Source organism: Podarcis gaigeae, assembly GCF_964106915.1.
Source record: "Podarcis gaigeae genome assembly, chromosome: 8".
Lineage (NCBI taxonomy): Eukaryota > Metazoa > Chordata > Lepidosauria > Squamata > Lacertidae > Podarcis > Podarcis gaigeae.
Genome location: NC_139684.1, coordinates 64,957,112 through 64,975,503, shown reverse-complemented (window position 1 = coordinate 64,975,503; position 18,392 = coordinate 64,957,112). Strand labels below are relative to the sequence as shown.

Genomic DNA, 18,392 nt, shown 5'->3' with positions numbered 1-18,392 from the left:
GTTCTTAGAGGACAGCACAATCTGGGGCTGGGGCTGCAAGTCTGGCTTTTCCTGGCTTCCTGTCCCACCCACCCCCCTGATCCAACACTGGTTTTTTCGTGGCTTTCGCACTGTGACTTCTCCCAGGTCTCCTGTCTGCATGGGTGTAGCCATGAGGGGTGGGGCAGCTGCCCCCCAAGATCAAGTAAAACAAGAGAAATACTTAACTGACCAATCACATCGGTTCTGCCCCCCCAAATCCTGCCCTGCCCCCAACCAAGTCCTGCCCACCCACCCCCCAAATCCTGCCTACGCCCATACCAGTCTGTACTGTGACATAAATGCTGGTCTTTCTCACTGTGCTTGAAGTGGGTGTACAAACGCAGCCAAAAGACATTGGGAAGTGCTAAAACTGGTAGCACTCTTATAGTGTTGTTCTTTAAATTTGACGTAAGAAACTAGCTGATTGGGGCAACAAGGCTTCTAGTCCTTTTTGTTCCCTGCTGTACCAGTGTTGCCTGGGTTTATTTGGTTGTATTATTTTACCTGAAGTAGCTTTCTAAAATAAATATTTTGGGGAGGGACTGTGGGTCAGGGGCAGAGCTCTGCATTGTCAGAAGAACAGAAGAAGAGCCTGCTGGATCAGATTTGCATTGTAAATCTGAAACCTGTCATCCAAGTCCTTTGAAGGAAGGTTGAAGGAGTTTGGTATGCTGGAGAAGAGATAATTAAGAGGCAATAGAAGATAAGGACATAGGGAGAGCCATGTTGGATCAAGCCAAAGCCCCATCTAGTCCAGCATCTTGTGGTCACAGGAGCCAACAAAGGTGTTATGGGAAGCCCAAAAAGAGGACCTGTGCACACAATTGCTCTCCCCACTTGTGATTCCCCAGCAAATGGAATTCAGAGACATACTGCCTCCGACAGTGGCCTAGAGCAGTGGTTCCCAACCTTTTTTTGGCCATGCCCCACCTAAGCATCTCTAAAATCCTGATGCACTCCCCTGCCTTGACATATAATTCTTATTATTCAAAAAGTGAAGTACTCACATGGAGGAAGCCTAAAAGGCCATTCACTGTCAATAATTCATTCTCAAAGTGCCCCCCTTAAAAATCAAATTGCTCCCCTGTGGGGCATGTGTCCCATGTTGGGAACCATGAGTCTAGAGTAGCCATTAATAGCTTTATCTGATAGCCTTGTCCTCCATGTTTTTGTCTCATCCTCTTTTAAAGTCATCCCAATTGGGGGCTTTGGATTGGGAGCAAATTCCATATTTTTAACTCTGCACTGTGTGAAGAAGTACTTCAAATCTTCCCATGTTCAGCTCCATTGGGTGCCCCCAACTTCTAGTGTCATAAGGAAGGGAGAGCAACAAAAGTCCTGTATAACCTGAGGAGAAATAAACAGAGGGGTTTTGTCCTTCTTGCATCATGTTCATAACAGGGAGACATACAACTAAACATATAAACTCCCTTCAGGCCTACATAGGCATCTCAGTGTGGATCATGGAACTCCAGCTGGTTGCTAGGCAACACCTCTACACACACACACACACACACACACACACACACACACCCCTTGCCTGGCTGACTGTCAACAGGGTTAACCCTTAAGCTACTGATGGAATGATCCCTGCTGTTGTACATCCAACATCTGCCAGCCACCAGCTTTTGAGAGTTCGTTTCTCTGTCCCTTCCCCAGCACCACCCAACAAATGGTTAAAAAAAAAGAAATGTTGAAATATATTCGGCACAGCTCTACTTCATTTGGCTGGATGTACACATAGATTTGCATTCCACTGACAATTTATTTCAAGATTTTATTTCCACTGAGAGAGATATCAAAGATCAAAGGGAACGAATCAACAGCAACTTGCCTCAGAGGCATTGCTGTTCCCAAGGGTAGAAAACATCTGCAGCAAAAGAGCCGCCACTTGTGGAAACATGCATGGCGGAAAGAGAGGAAGCTCTGAGCTCATAACACTTGCAAAGGTGGGAAGGTTGTTGTAGTGCAATTAAACCGATCACACATGTAAGGCTTCCAGAAGAAACTGGTCCGCTAGTGACCAGAATGTTGGGAAAGGACCTGGGAAGACCAGAGTTCAAATCTCTATTCAGCCCTGAAGCTTGGTGTGTGACCTTCAGCCAGTCACAGTACCTCACAGGATTGTTCTGAGGATAAAATGGAGAGGTGGTTGGAGAGCCATGTATGCCACCTTGAGCTCCATGGAGGAAAGTGGAATACAAAGGTAATGATGATGATTAATAATGTTAATAATGTTAATAATAATAATAATAATAATAATAATAATAATAATAATAATAATAATTTGTCATGACTTCTGAATCCAGCATTAATCTAGAAGTAGAGGCTGAAGAAGCACCAGATTTGGAACTAGATTGAGTCCTGGTCATTCAGGTGAGCTTCACAGGCTTTGCTCTGCTCTGCTCTGCATCCCCACCCCTGACCTCCACCTGAAGTTCAGTTAGTCTCATATGAAAGGGACTTTTCTGTGGTTGATCCTATGCTTGGCTATGGCCTCCCATGTGAGGCCCACCTGGCTGCATCCCATTCCCTGCTTGCTTTATGTCACCCTACTGAAAAGCCTGGCTATGCCAGCGAGCTCTGGGAGGAAGTTGAACTGAAATACTGTTTAAAGCTGCTGCTAATTATTGATCGGACTGCTCTCTGTTGTCATTTTATGTCTTTAAAATAAAATACTTTGATACCGCTTTTCCAATGCAATAAAACAAAAACTATCAGTAGAACATCTCAATATCAAGCAGGATCAGGTTGTGGGGAGGAGAGACGCCATGCATCTCCATCCTGGCTGTGGCATTGCTGCCACTTAGGGGGATAAGCAAGGCAGTGGCAGGTAAATATTGTTCCAAACACACTGGCACAGCCAACATGGTGCTTCTCCCGGTGTGCCAACCTTCCCAGTGCCTTGTTCCTTTCCTTCCCAGTGAGCCTACCTAATTTCAGTGAGCAGAACATTCCACGTAGTGGGTGACACGACAAAATATTTTTAATATTGCCTTACATTGTTTGATAGGGACGCAGGTGGCGCTGTGAGTTAAACCACAGAGCCTAGGACTTGCCGATCAGAAGGTCGGCGGTTCGAATCCCCACGACGGGGTGAGATCCTGTTGTTTGGTCCCTGCTCCTGCCAACCTAGCAGTTTGAAAACACGTCAAAGTGCAAGTAGATAAATAGGTACCACTCCGGCGGGAAGGTAAATGGCGTTTCTGTGCACTGCTCTGATTCGCCAGAAGCAGCTTAGTCATGCTGGCCACATGACCCAGAAGCTGTACGCCAGTTCCCTCAGCCAATAAAGCGAGATGATCACTGCAACCCCAGAGTCGGACACAACTGGACCTAATGGCCAGGGGTCCCTTTACCTTTACATTGTTTGATATAACTGTCTTTAGGTCGCTTGCGGGGGAAAGGCTCTTATTTGATTGAAAGTTGAGATACAAAGATTTTGTATGTTGCTTTGAGGGTTTTTCTTTTTTAAATCTCTCTCTCTCTCTCTCTCTCTCTCTCTCTCTCTCTCTCTCATACACACAAGCAGTTCTGGACATGTAAATTCAAGCACATCCATGTTCACGAAACAGTAAACTGGGGAAGTGTTATTTGTAGCACCAGATGAGCGTCGAGTACCTATGCTTACTGGCCTATAGACACAATAGCCATTCTAGTGGGATGCCTTGGAAGCATCTGCAGTGCATCTGTGAAAACATTTGAGCCAGCGTCCCAGAGAGTCGCAGCCCATGTTTGGAATGAGGCTGGTGCAATGGAAATACATGATGTGGTTATCAGGAATCTGCAAATGCAGTCTCAGTGAGATCAGTTTGTGAAGGGTGGCTTTCGGATGCAAGAGCGCCCCACCTTCTTGATCCACATTTGCTGGCCTGGAGGCAGCTGTATTTATGCTGCCTTGGCTGAGCACTCCTAGCTGAGCATATGGGGAACACCTGTGGGTGCTGAAAAGGAGTGGCGAGCCATTATTTTCTTGACGTTCACAGAACAGGAAGATGCACAAAGCCAGAAGGAGCAGGAAAGCCGATGGAGCCATTCTTGCAATTAAGAGAGTTTTATTTTAGTGCAGGGGTGAGAAACATATGGCCCATGGGCCAAAACTGGCTCACCAGGTGGTCAAATTTGGTCGGCAAAGCCATTTCCCCCAAGCCACACCCATCTCTGTATGTGCCCCCTAACGTGCAATTTTTTATTTTTATTTTTTGAAATGGCACAAAACCTACATGTATGCCGTGATTAAAATAATGTCTTTCTAGATTTTCTGATTGCAAAATTCTGGATAAGTTCATCAAAGCTGACTCAATGAAGCTTGTTAGCAGGATGCCCCTCAGTTTAAGATGGGGATGAATAATAAAAAGAGGACAGAGAAATGGAGGAAGAGTGTGGAGTGCAGGGTAAGGAAGTCTCACAAAGCTCTGATTTTTCCCATGAAAAGTAGTCACTTGGATGCCTTTTTGAAACATCAAATTCTCCACCTCTGGTGGACATGCCCGAAAGTGAAGGCCTTCTGGGAAATGATTCATAATGAATTAAAAAAGGTACTGAGATTTACCTTACCTAAGAAACCAGAGGCCTTCCTTCTGGGCATGGTGGACCGGAGAGTGTTTAAGAAGGACAGAACTTTTTTTATGTATGCCACTACAGCAGCAAGGATTTTGATTGCAAAATACTGGAAGACACAAGATTTACCCACACTGGAGGAATGGCACACGCAGTTGATGGATTATATGGAACTGGCTGAAATGACTGGCAGAATCCGAGACTTGGGAGAAGAAACATTCGAGGAAGATTGGAGAAAATTTAAAGACTATTTGGAAAAACATTATAAGTTGTATGAATGTTAAAAAATGCACCTTTTAGGAAATTTTAGCTTCAGTAATGTTAAATTCAAGAAATGGAAATTAAGGTACAAGGAGTCAGAGATAGAATAATGAAACAACTTTATTGTGTTAAAATGAAAATGTACATGATTTGGGTTATAATACATTTGAAATTGGGCAACATGATAAAAAGGAAGATACAATAAGTATTGAAATAAGTTAACAAATTGCAGACGTTATGTACCACAGAGAATGCAGGGTTGGGAGGATGTGGGGAAGTCCAACAGATTTGGAAAAAAGGGTAAGAAAAATTTGTAACTTTTCTTTTTGGCTTTTATAATACGTTCTTTATTCTTTTTTCTGTACTTTATAAAACTAATAAAAAATATTATAAAAAAAAATGAAACATCAAATTCTCTTTTTATACTGCTTGTGTGTGTGTGTTTTGAAAACAAACAAAACAATACTGAAAGCAACGTACAAAAATAGTCAAAGCCGTTATTTAAAAACAGCTTAGATAATAAATACTGTGGGCTGGCCCAAGAGCTGTTCCTTCAAAATGACACAAATATCTAGGGATAGTGGCAAACATGTCAATTTCTGTTTCTCGTTTTTCCAATCTCAAATTTGGTGACCCACTTTTCTACATCAGTTTATATTTTAGGGTTTTTTTTTTAAAAAAATTAAAATATCCTTGTGAAAATTCACCGGCATCTTAATGCAAATTTATTCTCATTTGCACATTTTGTATGCAATTTTGCTTCATATTCATATTTTTTTTTGCAAAGGGATTTCCTCTAAGACAATGTTCTAGTGTATTTTCACAGATATATGCACACCTTACCCCAGTTTATGCAGTTTTGCACACATTTACAAAACTGCATTGAAAAATTGGGAGAAGTGAGCATATCAAAGGATGGTTGAGTTTGAGTTTGCATGTAGTTTCAGCTAAATGGTTATGCTTTTGGTACCAGGTCATCATCAATTATTTGGTTTTTGTTTGCTTGCTTGTTTGTTTGTTGCCGTTCTGCTCTGTGCCTTTTCCATCCTTCTCCTTTGCCTTCACTGTAAGTGGCCTGATTTGCCCATGCTACAATTTAAGTGGCTTGTGCAATTTTGACAAGGATGTTGCAGGTGCCTGTAAAGAAAATCATATGGGTGCCCACAGTCAATCTTGTTAAGTGGTGCAGTGGCCAAATGATGCCAAGGCAGGGAGGGCGAGGGAAATGATGTCAAGAAGATGCAGCGTTGAAACAATGGGAATGTTTGGTGTGGTGAGTATTTGGGACAGATAATTTGTTTGGCCACATTAAATATGCTAATTTTGAGCTGAACGTCGACATTAGAGAATATTCAGCATTTTTCTCATTAAAGTCAGTCCCCCCCCCCCCCCCGCATTTGGCTGCTCAGTTCTAACATTTACAGCAGGGCATAAGTAAAAAACACACACACACACCACAGCCCCATCCACATTATACATTTAAAGCATTATTATGTGACTTAAAACAGCCATGGCTTTCCCCAAAGAGTCCTGGGAACTATAGTTTGTTAAGGGTGCTGGGAATTGTTAAGAGACCCCTATTCCCCTCCGCAGGTGGCGCTGTGGGTAAAACCTCAGCGCCTAGGACTTGCCGATCACATGGTCGGCGGTTCGAATCCCCGCGGCGGGGTGAGCTCCCGTCTTTCGGTCCCAGCTCCTGCCCACCTAGCAGTTCGAAAGCACCCCCGGGTGCAAGTAGATAAATAGGTACCGCTTTATAGCCGGAAGGTAAAAGGCATTCTGTGTGCTGCTCTGGTGCCGGTTCGCCAGAGCAGCTTCGTCATGCTGGCCACGTGACCCGGAAGTGTCTGCGGACAGCGCTGGCTCCTGGCCTCTAGAGTGAAATGAGCACACAACCCTAGAGTCTGTCAAGACTGGCCCGTACAGGCAGGGGTACCTTTACCTTTACCTTTATTCCCCTCACAGAGCTACAGTTTCCAGAATGGTTTGACAACCAACCCCTCTTCCTTGGGAACCCTGGGAACTGTAGCTCTGTGCAAGGAACAGCAGTTCCCTAACAACTCTCAGCACCCTTAACAAGGTATGACAGTGCTTTTAATGTATGGTGAAGATGATGCCTGTGACACGTTTTGAAACATTTTACTAGTGTAGCTCTCGGCTTGATTTTTCCTGAGAGGGAATTCAGAGTGTATACTCATTCCTGCCAATGCATGCTTACTCAGAAGTAAGTACCAGGCTCAGCTGGATTTACTTCCAAGTAAGTGTACATGAGAGGATGATTTCAGCCTTAGAATCAGGGTGTTAACTGAATCATAGTGCAATTCCTATACATGATCACTCAGAAGTAAATCCTGCTTCTTTCAGTGGGACCAACAGTGCAAGCCTAGACTTGTCTACTCAGAAGTAGGTCCCACTGAGTTCAAGGGGGCTTACGCCCAGATAAGTTGAGTATAGGATGGCAACCTTGAATAGTTGTGCCTGTTGAAGGGGACCCTTAGTCTTTGAAAGTGAAGGCCATAATAAAATTGTTAGTCTTTCAAAGTGTCATAGGAATCCATTTGGCTTAAAAACTTGTGGATGGCTGTCAGTATGCTCGCTTTTCACAGTGGATACAACAGATCACAGGGCTTCAACAGAGGCTGTGTACATAGTATGCATTTAAAGCACATTCAAAGTGCATTTCTTCCCTCAAAGAATTCTGGGAACGGTAGTTTCCTTAACAAACTACAGTGCCCAGAAATCTTTGAGGAGCAAGTGTGCTTTAAAGGTACAACGCGTATGCAGCCTAATTTGTTTGAGCCCCGTAGCTATTGCCTCCTCAAGATTGCAATTAACTTGAGAGGGGAACTGAAAACTGATCTATTTCCTTGTCTCTTGATCTTCTTATCGTTGGGTCTTAAATAATGACCTTTGATAAATATTAACCACAGAGTGGTTTTCCATAAGACAAGCCTGTTTACTTTGGCATACAGAGCGCCTTGCCCTTCTCCAAAGCAGATTGCGACCTATATATCTTATGTAAGAAGCAGACAGGCACTGCCTTCCCCTCTGGGAATTTGCACCTCCCTGCTTTCCTCTCTGATCTGTCCCCCCCCCCTCCTTCTTGCTACCAGATGTCTGCTTCATTTTCCAAGAAAGTGTCAGGGGGAAAAAATATCCAAAGTAAACTTCCAATGCCAACCTGTTATTTCCTAAAGAGATGGAGAGTAAGAGCCAATGGCTAGACCCGTGACCAGTGAAGTGGCTCTGGCTCATAGCATCTGTTTGGGCAACGGCGGAGCAAGCCAGTCAGGCACCTGGGGCGGTGTGCGTGCCCTGAACCCAGGGGCGGGGGCAGGGCGAGCTGGGACAGGACGCTCTGTGGGGCCTCCAAGGAGTCTGCCTGCCTCCTCCCACTCAGTCGCCCTACAGCTGAGGGAAAGGCGGCGGGCGGACTGTTTGGGGGCAATGCGGAGCCTGCAGGTGCCCAAGCCACTGTGTCACTCCCAGGAGAGATGCATGGCTCAGGCGCGCTGCAGGCCCCGCGGTGAGTACCACTCAGCATTTTCTCACCCCCCTCAGTGGTGACACCCGGGGTGGCCCGCCTCCACCACACAGCCCTTCCTCTGCCCCTGCTGATGGGCTCTGAGCTGAGATGGATGAGGTTAACGTTCAGGCTATGGTTGTGTCACTGCTTACCTCAAACACCATCCATGGTTGCTTAGGGGTATAAACTAGAAATGTTGGAATCACTCAGTTTTGAAGTCTTGTTTCTTCCATTTTAAATTCAATTCTCCAAGTCTCCTTCAAGCAGTTGCTCGAAAATTCAGCAGCATGTTACTGAAACCCTGTCCTAATGTACATAACTTTGTATGCAATCTGGCCTATTCTGCACATTTCTGTGAAACAACTTCCCCTGATATCATGCATTTTGGCATGCCATTTTCACCAGCATATGCATTTTTATAAATATTACTTGGCTGAAGAACTGCATTGCAAAATTCAGAGAAGTGCAGAATTTGAACCATTTTGGTTCATATATTGTATTGGAAAGCATCGCTTAGGTTGTTTCGTCTTTAAATGCAAACTGAATCAAATTTCTCCCACAACTCAAATAGCAACTGCTCCTCCCACCCATTCCTACCTCGGTCTTGACCTTGGTTCCCCTCTTTTGCTTGTCATCTGGCACATACCACTCACTATCTCTCAATCCAACCAACCTCACAGGGTTGTTGTAAGAAATCATGTCATCGGTGTACAGGCAACACTACCCCCCCCCAATTTACCCGGGGGTTATGTTCCGAGACATCATGTGTGTCAGTGAAATTGTGTATATTTGAAACACCATTGAAAAAGCTTGCAAACACCCCATTCTGTCCCCACCTTGCCCCTGCCCTACCCCATTCTGCCCCTTTTTGTGATATTTTTGTGACATTTTCAGGTCACTTTTGGGTTTTTCGTGATGCATGTATGTGCGGTCACACACATATTGAATGCGTACAAATGGGGAGTTGTCTGTAAGTGCCACACTTAACTTCTGAGAACTTTATTTTTTCATTTCAAATGCAGCAGTACAATTTATAATTTATGGAATCCTTCACATTTCCAAGATTCCCTGTGTATCTGTTTTTATTTGCAATGCAAAATGTCCATTTGCTGAAATGGATTCTATTTCCTATACCCAAAAGAAATCTTTATTTTTATGGCCAATGACCCAAAAGAAATCTTTATTTTTATGGCCAATGACCAGCACAAAACATAAGGAAACAAAATAGAAAACACATAGAGCAGAGTATCCAAATGTATAGAATAGAATAGAATAAATTCAGTGGGTTAAAAAAACCACAAAGTAGAATGAAAATGGGTATCAACAAGTTAAAAAAGATGTCATCCTGTCACAAAATCACAGAGTGTCTAGGATCAGTCCCCAGCAGGTTTTGCTTGCCTCAGGACAATGCTTGACCATACTGTGAGTGACAGGTGCATATTGGAATGAAAGGAGTAGAAGGAAATAAAATGCATCTGATCATCCTGGCAGATTTGACCAGAAGGGACCCAAAGCTTAATAGCAGAGCTTACAGCACAAGCCCAATCATGTCTATGCAGAAGCACAGGCGTCGCCAGGGAGGGCAGCTGCCCACCTAAATCAATCAAAATCAATGCAAACCTGAGGTTCTGGCCCCCCAACAAAGCCTGTCCCCTCCTAACAAAAATTTTGGCTACGCCCATGCTCAGAAGTAAGCCCTACTGAATTCAATGGGCCTTACTCCCAGGTAGGTGGATTTAGGATTCCAGCCTTAGGTACTGCATCTGGAAGATCCCTGGTTTAATCCCTAGCAACATCAGCCGTGGTCTGGCTTCCCATGGATCCACCTCAAAGGCAATTCCTGAAAAAGTTATGTGTGACCAAAAACAAAGGGGCGTGCAACGTTTTTCTGTTTGAGCACATGCTCGGTATAGTCAAAGCCTTGCACAGTTGCAGGCGATCAATTTGGATAGTTTTATCTTTCAAATGAGTTAGCTTCAGCACACGGCACCCCCAACCAGTGGCGGCTGGTGACCATTGAGAGTGGAGGGACAAAAGGTAGGGAAGTCAACAGGAGGTGGAGCCGCAGCCCATTTGCCTTCTGGCATCCCCATCAACTGCCCTGGAAAAACTGGGATATCCTGCTTCTCCCTGTGAGAGTATGGCGGCTGTTTTGGGTGCCTTGCTCACATGCAATTTCAGGCTCAGATCCTGCCCTGAAAAAAGCACTTTTTCGGGTCTGTGATCTTGTGCAGTGCCCCCAAACATGTGCTTTTTGGGTGCCGTGCCCAAAAACAGCACTTTTTCCAGGTCAGCGATCTTGCACAGGTCATGTGATTTCAGACCTGGAAGATGGTGCTTTGGATTTGGGCCACGCCATGTTGGAGGGTAAGCTTCCTGCTAAGTTCTACAAGGGCAATACTGAGAGATGGAGAAGGAGAAGGAGAAGGGAGAGGTTGACAGGCTGGGTTGCCTCTTGGGCTGGTTGTCAGTAAGAAGGCAGGCTGGAGCTAGCGGTGGGCAGACCAAGGTTGGTGGGCCAGTGCCCCATTTGCCGTAATGGACTAGCCTTCACTGCTCCCTACATACGTGGCTTAGCACTTGCTTACTTAGGTAGCACCTCAGAAGGAGAGTTGTGCCATGCAAGCAAGTTCCCTAATGTGGCCGAAATTGCAGCGTATGCAGAATGTGGGCTTTTGGGCTGTGTGTTCAGCAAGGCCTTGAACGTGCCTCCCTTTGTGTTGCCACACGCACCGGCTTTATTGCAGTAGGCAACGAGTAGCCGGGTATTGTTGTAGTCTGTCGTTAATGCATGGTGATTATATAAATGGCTTGCATTCCTTAATGCAGCTAATTAAGGGCCCCATCCAGCAGCAAGATCTATGATGCAAGTGCCACGCTGAAATAAAGGGAACCTGAATATCTTGTGCTCCTCCTCCTGTTCATGGCACTTATGCAGGAGGGCTCTTTGCTGAGTCGTGTCCTATAAAACACTAAATCCAGACAAGGGCTGTATCTGCACTGTGCATTTAAAGCACTATGATATCTCTTTAAATAAACATGGTGGCTCTCCCTCCAAAGGATCCTGGCAGCTGTTTGTTTAGGGTACTGAGAATTGTTAGGAGACCTCCTCTTCCTCATGCACAGCAACAATTCTCAGAGTGGTAGAACAATCAATCCCTTTTCTCAGCAAATTTGGTTATTGTAGCTCTGTGAGTCGGTTAGGGGTCTCCAAACAACTCTCAGCACCCTTGACAAATTACAGCTCCCAGGATTGTTTAACGCAAACCTTGGCTGTTAGAGTGATTTCACAGTGTTTCAAATGTGGATGTTGATAAAGTTGGCAAGAAGGGATAGAAGAGAAATGAAATCCTATTGCCATGAATTGGAGCCGAGAGCCAGTGTGATGTAATGGTTGGCATGTCAGACTAGGGGTGTCTTCAGACTGTCAATGTTGTCTGGGAGGAATTAAGGTCTTATCCATACTTCCTCTTGTCCCGCTGCTTTCCTCCAGGGAAAGCTACTCTTTAGCATTCAGTCAGAGCAAATGGCAATCTGGGTTTTCTCTGGATTGACGTTTTCTCTGATTTAGCACTAAACAGGAGGCTTTCTCTGGGAAAATATCAGAGCAAGAGGTAAACCGCTCAGAACCCTGCTTTCTACGCATGAGACAAGCGTGGACGAGTCCTAAGTCTACACAATTATTGTTAAATCATTTTTATTAATTTTCCAATAAAAATCATCCAATTAACATTTCAAATCATAATCCCATTAAAATAAAAAACTAAAATAAAAAAGACCAAATTATCATCCAAATTATAATTATCAATTTTTGGGGGCTTCCCATAGTCTGGACCTTGAAGCATATCCAAATCTCAGTCCTGCCTCTCCTCTTTGTTTCCATAGTTTCCACATCTTGATTACACCACACTGGGAGCCAGTGTGGTGTAGTGGTTAGGAGCGGTAGTCTCGTAATCTGGGGAACCGGGTTCGCATCTCCGCTCCTCCACATGCAGCTGCTGGGTGACCTTGGGCCAGTCACACTTCTTTGAAGTCTCTTAGCCCCACTCACCTCACAGAGTGTTTGTTGTGGGGGAGGAAGGGAAAGGAGAATGTTAGCCGCTTTGAGACTCCTGAAGGGGAGTGAAAGGCGGGATATCAAATCCAAACTCTTCTTCTTCTTCTACACAATTAAAGTGGATTAAAACACACTGTCACCCCATTGCAACAAATCCACTTAAACAAACTCACTGACGTTTTGGAAAACGATAAGGAAATGCATTGAAAAGTGTGGGATGAATGCATGATTAATGGGAAGAAATGCAAACATCCTACAAACAAATCTGGATGAATGCAGAATGAAAGCTCATTGTCATATCACCTCCTTGTAAATAAATTGGAAGCAATGCTCAGTAAAGACTGTCCAAGCAGTATCAGCATGAATGCTGAATAAATAGGCTCTCTGGAGGAACTCAGGGACTGAGGAGACATGGGATCAAATCCTCCACTCAACCATAAGAACATCAGAATAGTCTGATCAGAGCACTTTCCCTTCCTGTGGTTTCCAGCAACTGGACTATGGAGGCAGAGCATAACCACAGAGAGCTGTATCATCCATAAATTTGTCTTCATTAATTTGTCTTCATTGGCAAGAAGCTCACCAGGTGAGCTGTCTGGGGGGAAGGCAGGATATCATTGCACCAAATGAGTAAAATAATCTACAATAAATAAACAATCGTTTGGAGCATTTGGACAATTCTTGTATTGAATTCTTCTCTGTGCCTTTTATGGTTAGTTTCTTCTGAACTATGGTTTTCAAACTAGGCAAATAATTGATATACTGGACAATTCAAGAGCCCTGATACAAATTGTCCACCAGAGGATCATTGTTTAGAAAAGTAGGAATGTGAGGTTTCTCCAAAAATTGCATCACTTCTTAACCCCAATCCACATCTTCAAAATGAGGCTGCAGTTGACAATCCAGGAACATTTAAAATGCTACATTTGAAATTGCCAAGTGAGGAGCTATCCCTTCTTGTGGGGTGGGGGAGCCGATCTCAGACTCCATCTACTCAGCAGAGAGACTTAGGACCCATCTGCCCCCTCACAGAGATGCAATTCCCAGAGCAGTTCAACAGTCAACAGGGAACTCTGGGAATTGTAGCTCCGTGTAAGGAATATGGTTTCCAAACAATCCCCAGCACCCTTAACAAACTACAGTTTGCAGGATTCTCTGGAGAAGACATTGCTATTTAAAACAGTATGATACTGCTTTAAATGCACAGTGCAGATGGTGCCATAGAGTCATAAGGGTAGGAGGTGGTCTTGTAGGCCAACCCTCTGCTTGATGCAGGAAACTCAAAGAAGATTCCCTCCAACAAGAGGGGGTTGTCCAGTCTCTGCTAGAAGACCTCCAGAGAGGAAGAGACCATCACATTCAACCAGGATCTACCCTCCAGAGACTTAAACTCATTAGATCTAGTTCTGCTCTCTGGGGCAGCAAAGAAAAAAACAACAACATTTGCCCTCTTCTCTGTGACAGCCTTTCTGGTATTTGAAGAGAGTTGTCATGTCTTCTCCAACAAGCATGATGTGCAATATATTAAGACATTCTGTTGTGCAAGAAGCATCAATGTGGTGTAGTGCAGTGTGCTTCAACCTAGGATCCCAATACATTGTTGGACTGCAATTCCTGTAATCCCCTGCCATCTTAGTCAAGGGTCAGGAAAGATGGGAGTTGTGGTCCAACAACATTTAGAGACCAGAGGTTGAAGAACAGTAGGGCAGTGGATAGTCCTGAACTTCAGCCAAGAAGTGCTGGATTCCAATCCTCTCTCAACCTTGCAGTACAGTGGGCTGTCACTTTCTTTCAGGCCAACTTGAAAGGCTGAAATGGGGACAACTCATTCCTGAGCGGTTGTGGGTAACTAATCCATACGGCTGATCATCTCTGTAGCCCTTTCTGGAACCTGCTGCAATTTTTCTACATCCCTCTTGCTATAAATCTGTGATTCCCAAAGGCCATCTATCTAGTCCAGCATCTGGTTCTCACAGTGGTCCACCAGATGAGAAGACTGCAAGGTGGGTCTCAGTGCGGTGAGCAGCAATAACTCTTTCCCACTTGTGAATCCCAGCAACTGGTATTCAGAGGCATAACGCCTCTGACAGTGGAGGCAGAAAGACAGAGGAAGTTGAGAAAGGCTGCCCTAGAGACTTGATCAAGGAAAAGTGGAATAATGGCTTGATAGACCTGGATCTGGAATTTGCTGGCGACACAGAAATGGCATACCTAGGCTTAATTTACATCCTTTTCCTCTGCGCTTCTCCACCTTTGCTGCTCCCAATCTTCCCTTTGTAGGAAAATTATAGAGTGTGGTCAGGGTATCTCTTAATTGGCTGCTGTCTGATAAGCCACATAGCTGGAATACTCTGTGCTGTCAGGTATCACATGCAACCAACAGCTGGCGTGTTCAAGCCAGGCCTCCTTTGATGTCATCAGAGCTCCAGCATCTATGATTTAAACAACCACATACTTGTAAGCTGATAATGCATGTGTCATTCTCCCTCTCTTCCCTCCTCCTCCCTCCCCATGCTGCTGAGTTTGTGCTCACAGCTGCGCTTTCAAATTCCTTGATGCAGTGGCCAACTTGGGGACTGTCATATTCCAAGGGTAGTGGTTGGGGATTATGGGTCCTGGCATGATTTGCACATTCTCAAAGAGGCTGGCACTGCGCCCTCATATTTGAAGACTGCCTCCCCTCTTAAGATCCCTCATTCTGAAGCACTGTCCAGTCCAAGCCTGCTTTAAAGATTATGAACCATATGAAGAGAGATCAACTTTCCAACTATCTGAAGATAACAATCTGAATATAAACAACTACCCGACTTTTAGAAGACAACTGAAGGTAGCCCTGTTTAGGGAAGTTTTTAATGTTTGAAGTTTTATTCTGTTTTTAATGTTCTGTTGAAAGCCGCCCAGAGTGGCTGGGGAAACCCAGCCAGATGGGTGGGGTAGAAATAATAAAATTATTATTATTATTATTATTATTATTATTATTATTATTAGGGACCCATCAACAGCACCCAAGGAGCAGGCTGAGCATGGACTCAGATCACCTGATTGTATTCATATTTAAATCATAGCAATTATTTCTAGCCAATGTGGTGCAGTGGTTAGCGTTCTGGACAAGAGCCTGGGAGACCAGAGTTGTTCAAATCCCCACTTGGCTATTAACTGTAACTTGCCTGGTCATCCAAACCAGATAAGCTGTGGTTAATCTTAACTATGGTTTGTTGAAACAAATCATCTTCTAACCACAGTTGTGCAAGTTGACTTGTTTCAATAAACTATGTTTAGGTCAAAAAATTTTTACAGTTCAGATGTAATACTAACATTGGTTAATTAATCTAGATTAGCCGCCCTGCAGCCAAAGGAGAAAAGCGGATTATGAAAGGTGTGAATCCATCTTCATACAGCTAACCCAAGTTGTAGCTGTTGACACACAGTTTGATGTGATATGTGAATTAGGACACAGGAAGACAGAACATTCTGGCTACAACAGTACTCAAAAAACAAGGTGCAAAGCTTAATTTAAAGAACAGAGTTGCACTTAACAGTATCGGATGATGGGGTTTCCCCTTCAGCAGAGCAGTATAGTCCTGCATCCTAACATAGCAGCTTTTGTGATTATCCCACATTGTCAGAACATGGAAATAGAGCTTAGTGACAGCACAGTTCCACAAATGTCTACTCAGAAGGAAGTCCAGTAAGAACTTATTCCCAGATAAGTCGTATTCTTCTTCTTCTTTGGCGATCACTTGTAGCCGAGTAAGATTGTCTTCCATAAACACGGTTTTAACAGTGAGTCCGTAAGTGACTGTGGAGGCCAATTCTGGATCCACATGTCCTTCCACAGTAGGGACATTGGTTTTCGGGCAGGAGTTGATCATGGTGAGGGTTTGCCAAGCATGCCTTCCTCTCAGCACGTTTCTCCCTTTCGTCCTGAGTTCAAGTGTCTTCAAAGCCCATGACACCTATGGTAAAGGCTGTTCTCCAACTGGAGCACTCGCAGGCCAGTGCTTCCCAGTTGTCAGTGCTTATACTACATTTTTTAAGATTTGCCTTGAGACAGTCTTTAAACCTCTTTTGTTGACCACTAGCATTACACTTTCCATTTTTAAGTTTGGAATAGAGTAGTTGCTTTGGAAGACAAACATCAGGCATCTGCACAACATGATCAGATAAGTATTGTTATGCACACCCAAATCTTGGAGGGGTGAGAGATTTCAGAGGTTCCCAGCATGTACCTTAGAAGCAAGATCACTGGAGACTAAAGATGGTTCCTGTGATATAAAGATTTATTTACAGACACCAACACCCACACTTATTGAGCATAAGAAGGAAGCTATACAGCATCAACACTCCAACAGAACCTGCTCCATTAGTCTTCTAGAGGGCTCCCAATGCTATAGCTCTTGCAGAGGGTGAGTCATGCCTCTGTGTCTCTTTCGGCTCCAGCTTCAAGACTGCTGGTCTTTTGTTCTCTTTCAGAACTAGACACCTTGATGATATAACCTCCAGCCAAGAAAGAAAGGCATGCCCCCTGCCATAAGTTTGTTTCTGTAGCAACCCATCACTTGCACTTGGCCTCTCTGTAGTTTTGCAAAAGCCCACCATTCTCCCAACAAAAGGGAACCTGCCAGGCTACACTTGTCCATCTGGCTTGACCTCATTAGCAGTCTCTTTTTACAACCAGAGTCACAGGGTTGGGTGGGGTTCCAAAACGCATTTAGTCAAACTCAAATCTCATTACCGTAAGCATAGTATCATTGTGGACTTTATTCCCACCCCAACAATAGTGGCAAACTTACTTATATGGGAAAGAGTAGAGAGGTGCACTGAGGATATCATGGGAGTGGAGGGCCATGCATGCTTTATATAACCAGCTATTATTGCCATGAAGAATCAAGCCTGCTTCTATGTGCATCACTGCATTGTGGATTCTGTTCCTTGGTCACACCAAAGGCTAGCGGAATGTCAAAAATGGGTTTGATGGTATGACGGTTGCTGGGGACGGAGACCATCCTATCTTAAGATGATCACTTGCTAATACTCAGAGTGATCAATTGAAGTTCCCTAAATGGGAGCGATTGCATTTATTTAATACAGACCAATTGGTTTGCATGGTGCTTTCTGAAGAACAGGTAGGACTGGTCCTTATTCCAAAAGAGAGGGAAGCAGAAGGGAGGAAGGAAATGGAGGCACAGGTAGCTAAGGAAAGAGAATTTCATTTACACATACTTTAACTTGGTTACACTACAGGCTGGGTGGATAATCCAAAGGCTTTCTGGGAAAGGTAATTTTGATGAGCAATTAAAAGGAAATAAGGGAAATGGTTGCACTGAGGCAATACAGCAAACAGTTCCAGGCTCAAGGGAGCAGTGGGGGAAAATGAAGAGTTGTTTCAGGGAGCAGGAGACTTTTAGCAACTTCCTCTACCTAGGAAAGTTTTTAATGTTTGGTGTTTCTTATGATGCTTTTACATTTGTTGGAAGCCACCCAGAGTGGCTGGTGTAACTCAGTCAGATGGGTGAGATACTACTACTACTACTACTACTACTACTACTACTATTATTATTATTACTACTACTACTACTATTACATCCTCAGTGAATTGTCCAGCAGAACTGTTTAGAGTGGCATGGTAAAATCTAGTGGAAGGGGTTGTCTGGGTAGGTCCAGGGGGTGGTCAATGCCTCACTATGGAAGGAGCTATAGCAGCCACCTTGGAAGAGACAGAGGTTCAAAACCTGAAGAGGTCCTTCCTGGATCTAGAGGTTTTAGAAAACTATCTTCCAATCTCTAACATCTCCTTTTGGGGCAAAGTGATCAAGGGGGTGGTGCTACCCAGCTGCAGATATGCCTGGAGGAAGCACATTATCTAGATCCATTCCTGTTTGATGTCCGGCCTGCTTTGGGCACTGGAAAAGCCTTGGTTGCCTTGATTGATGACCGCTATGTTTTTTTTTTAATTATACTTTTCAG

General features: G+C 44.2%; 1 long non-coding RNA gene across 2 annotated transcripts in view; it reads right to left on the bottom strand.

Moving 5' to 3' along the window:
* Positions 1-9,020: 9,020 nt before the first annotated feature.
* Positions 9,021-18,392, bottom strand: part of LOC310849980 — a 14,912-nt gene continuing 5,540 nt past the window's right edge. The window contains exons 3-4 of one of the 2 annotated variants that reach the window (XR_014567155.1): positions 12,535-17,483; positions 9,021-12,277 (exon numbers count right to left, since the gene is read on the bottom strand). This is a non-coding gene — a long non-coding RNA (uncharacterized lncRNA). The remainder of the gene's footprint in view (positions 12,278-12,534; positions 17,484-18,392) is intronic. The other variant, XR_014567156.1, reaches the window with a different exon arrangement.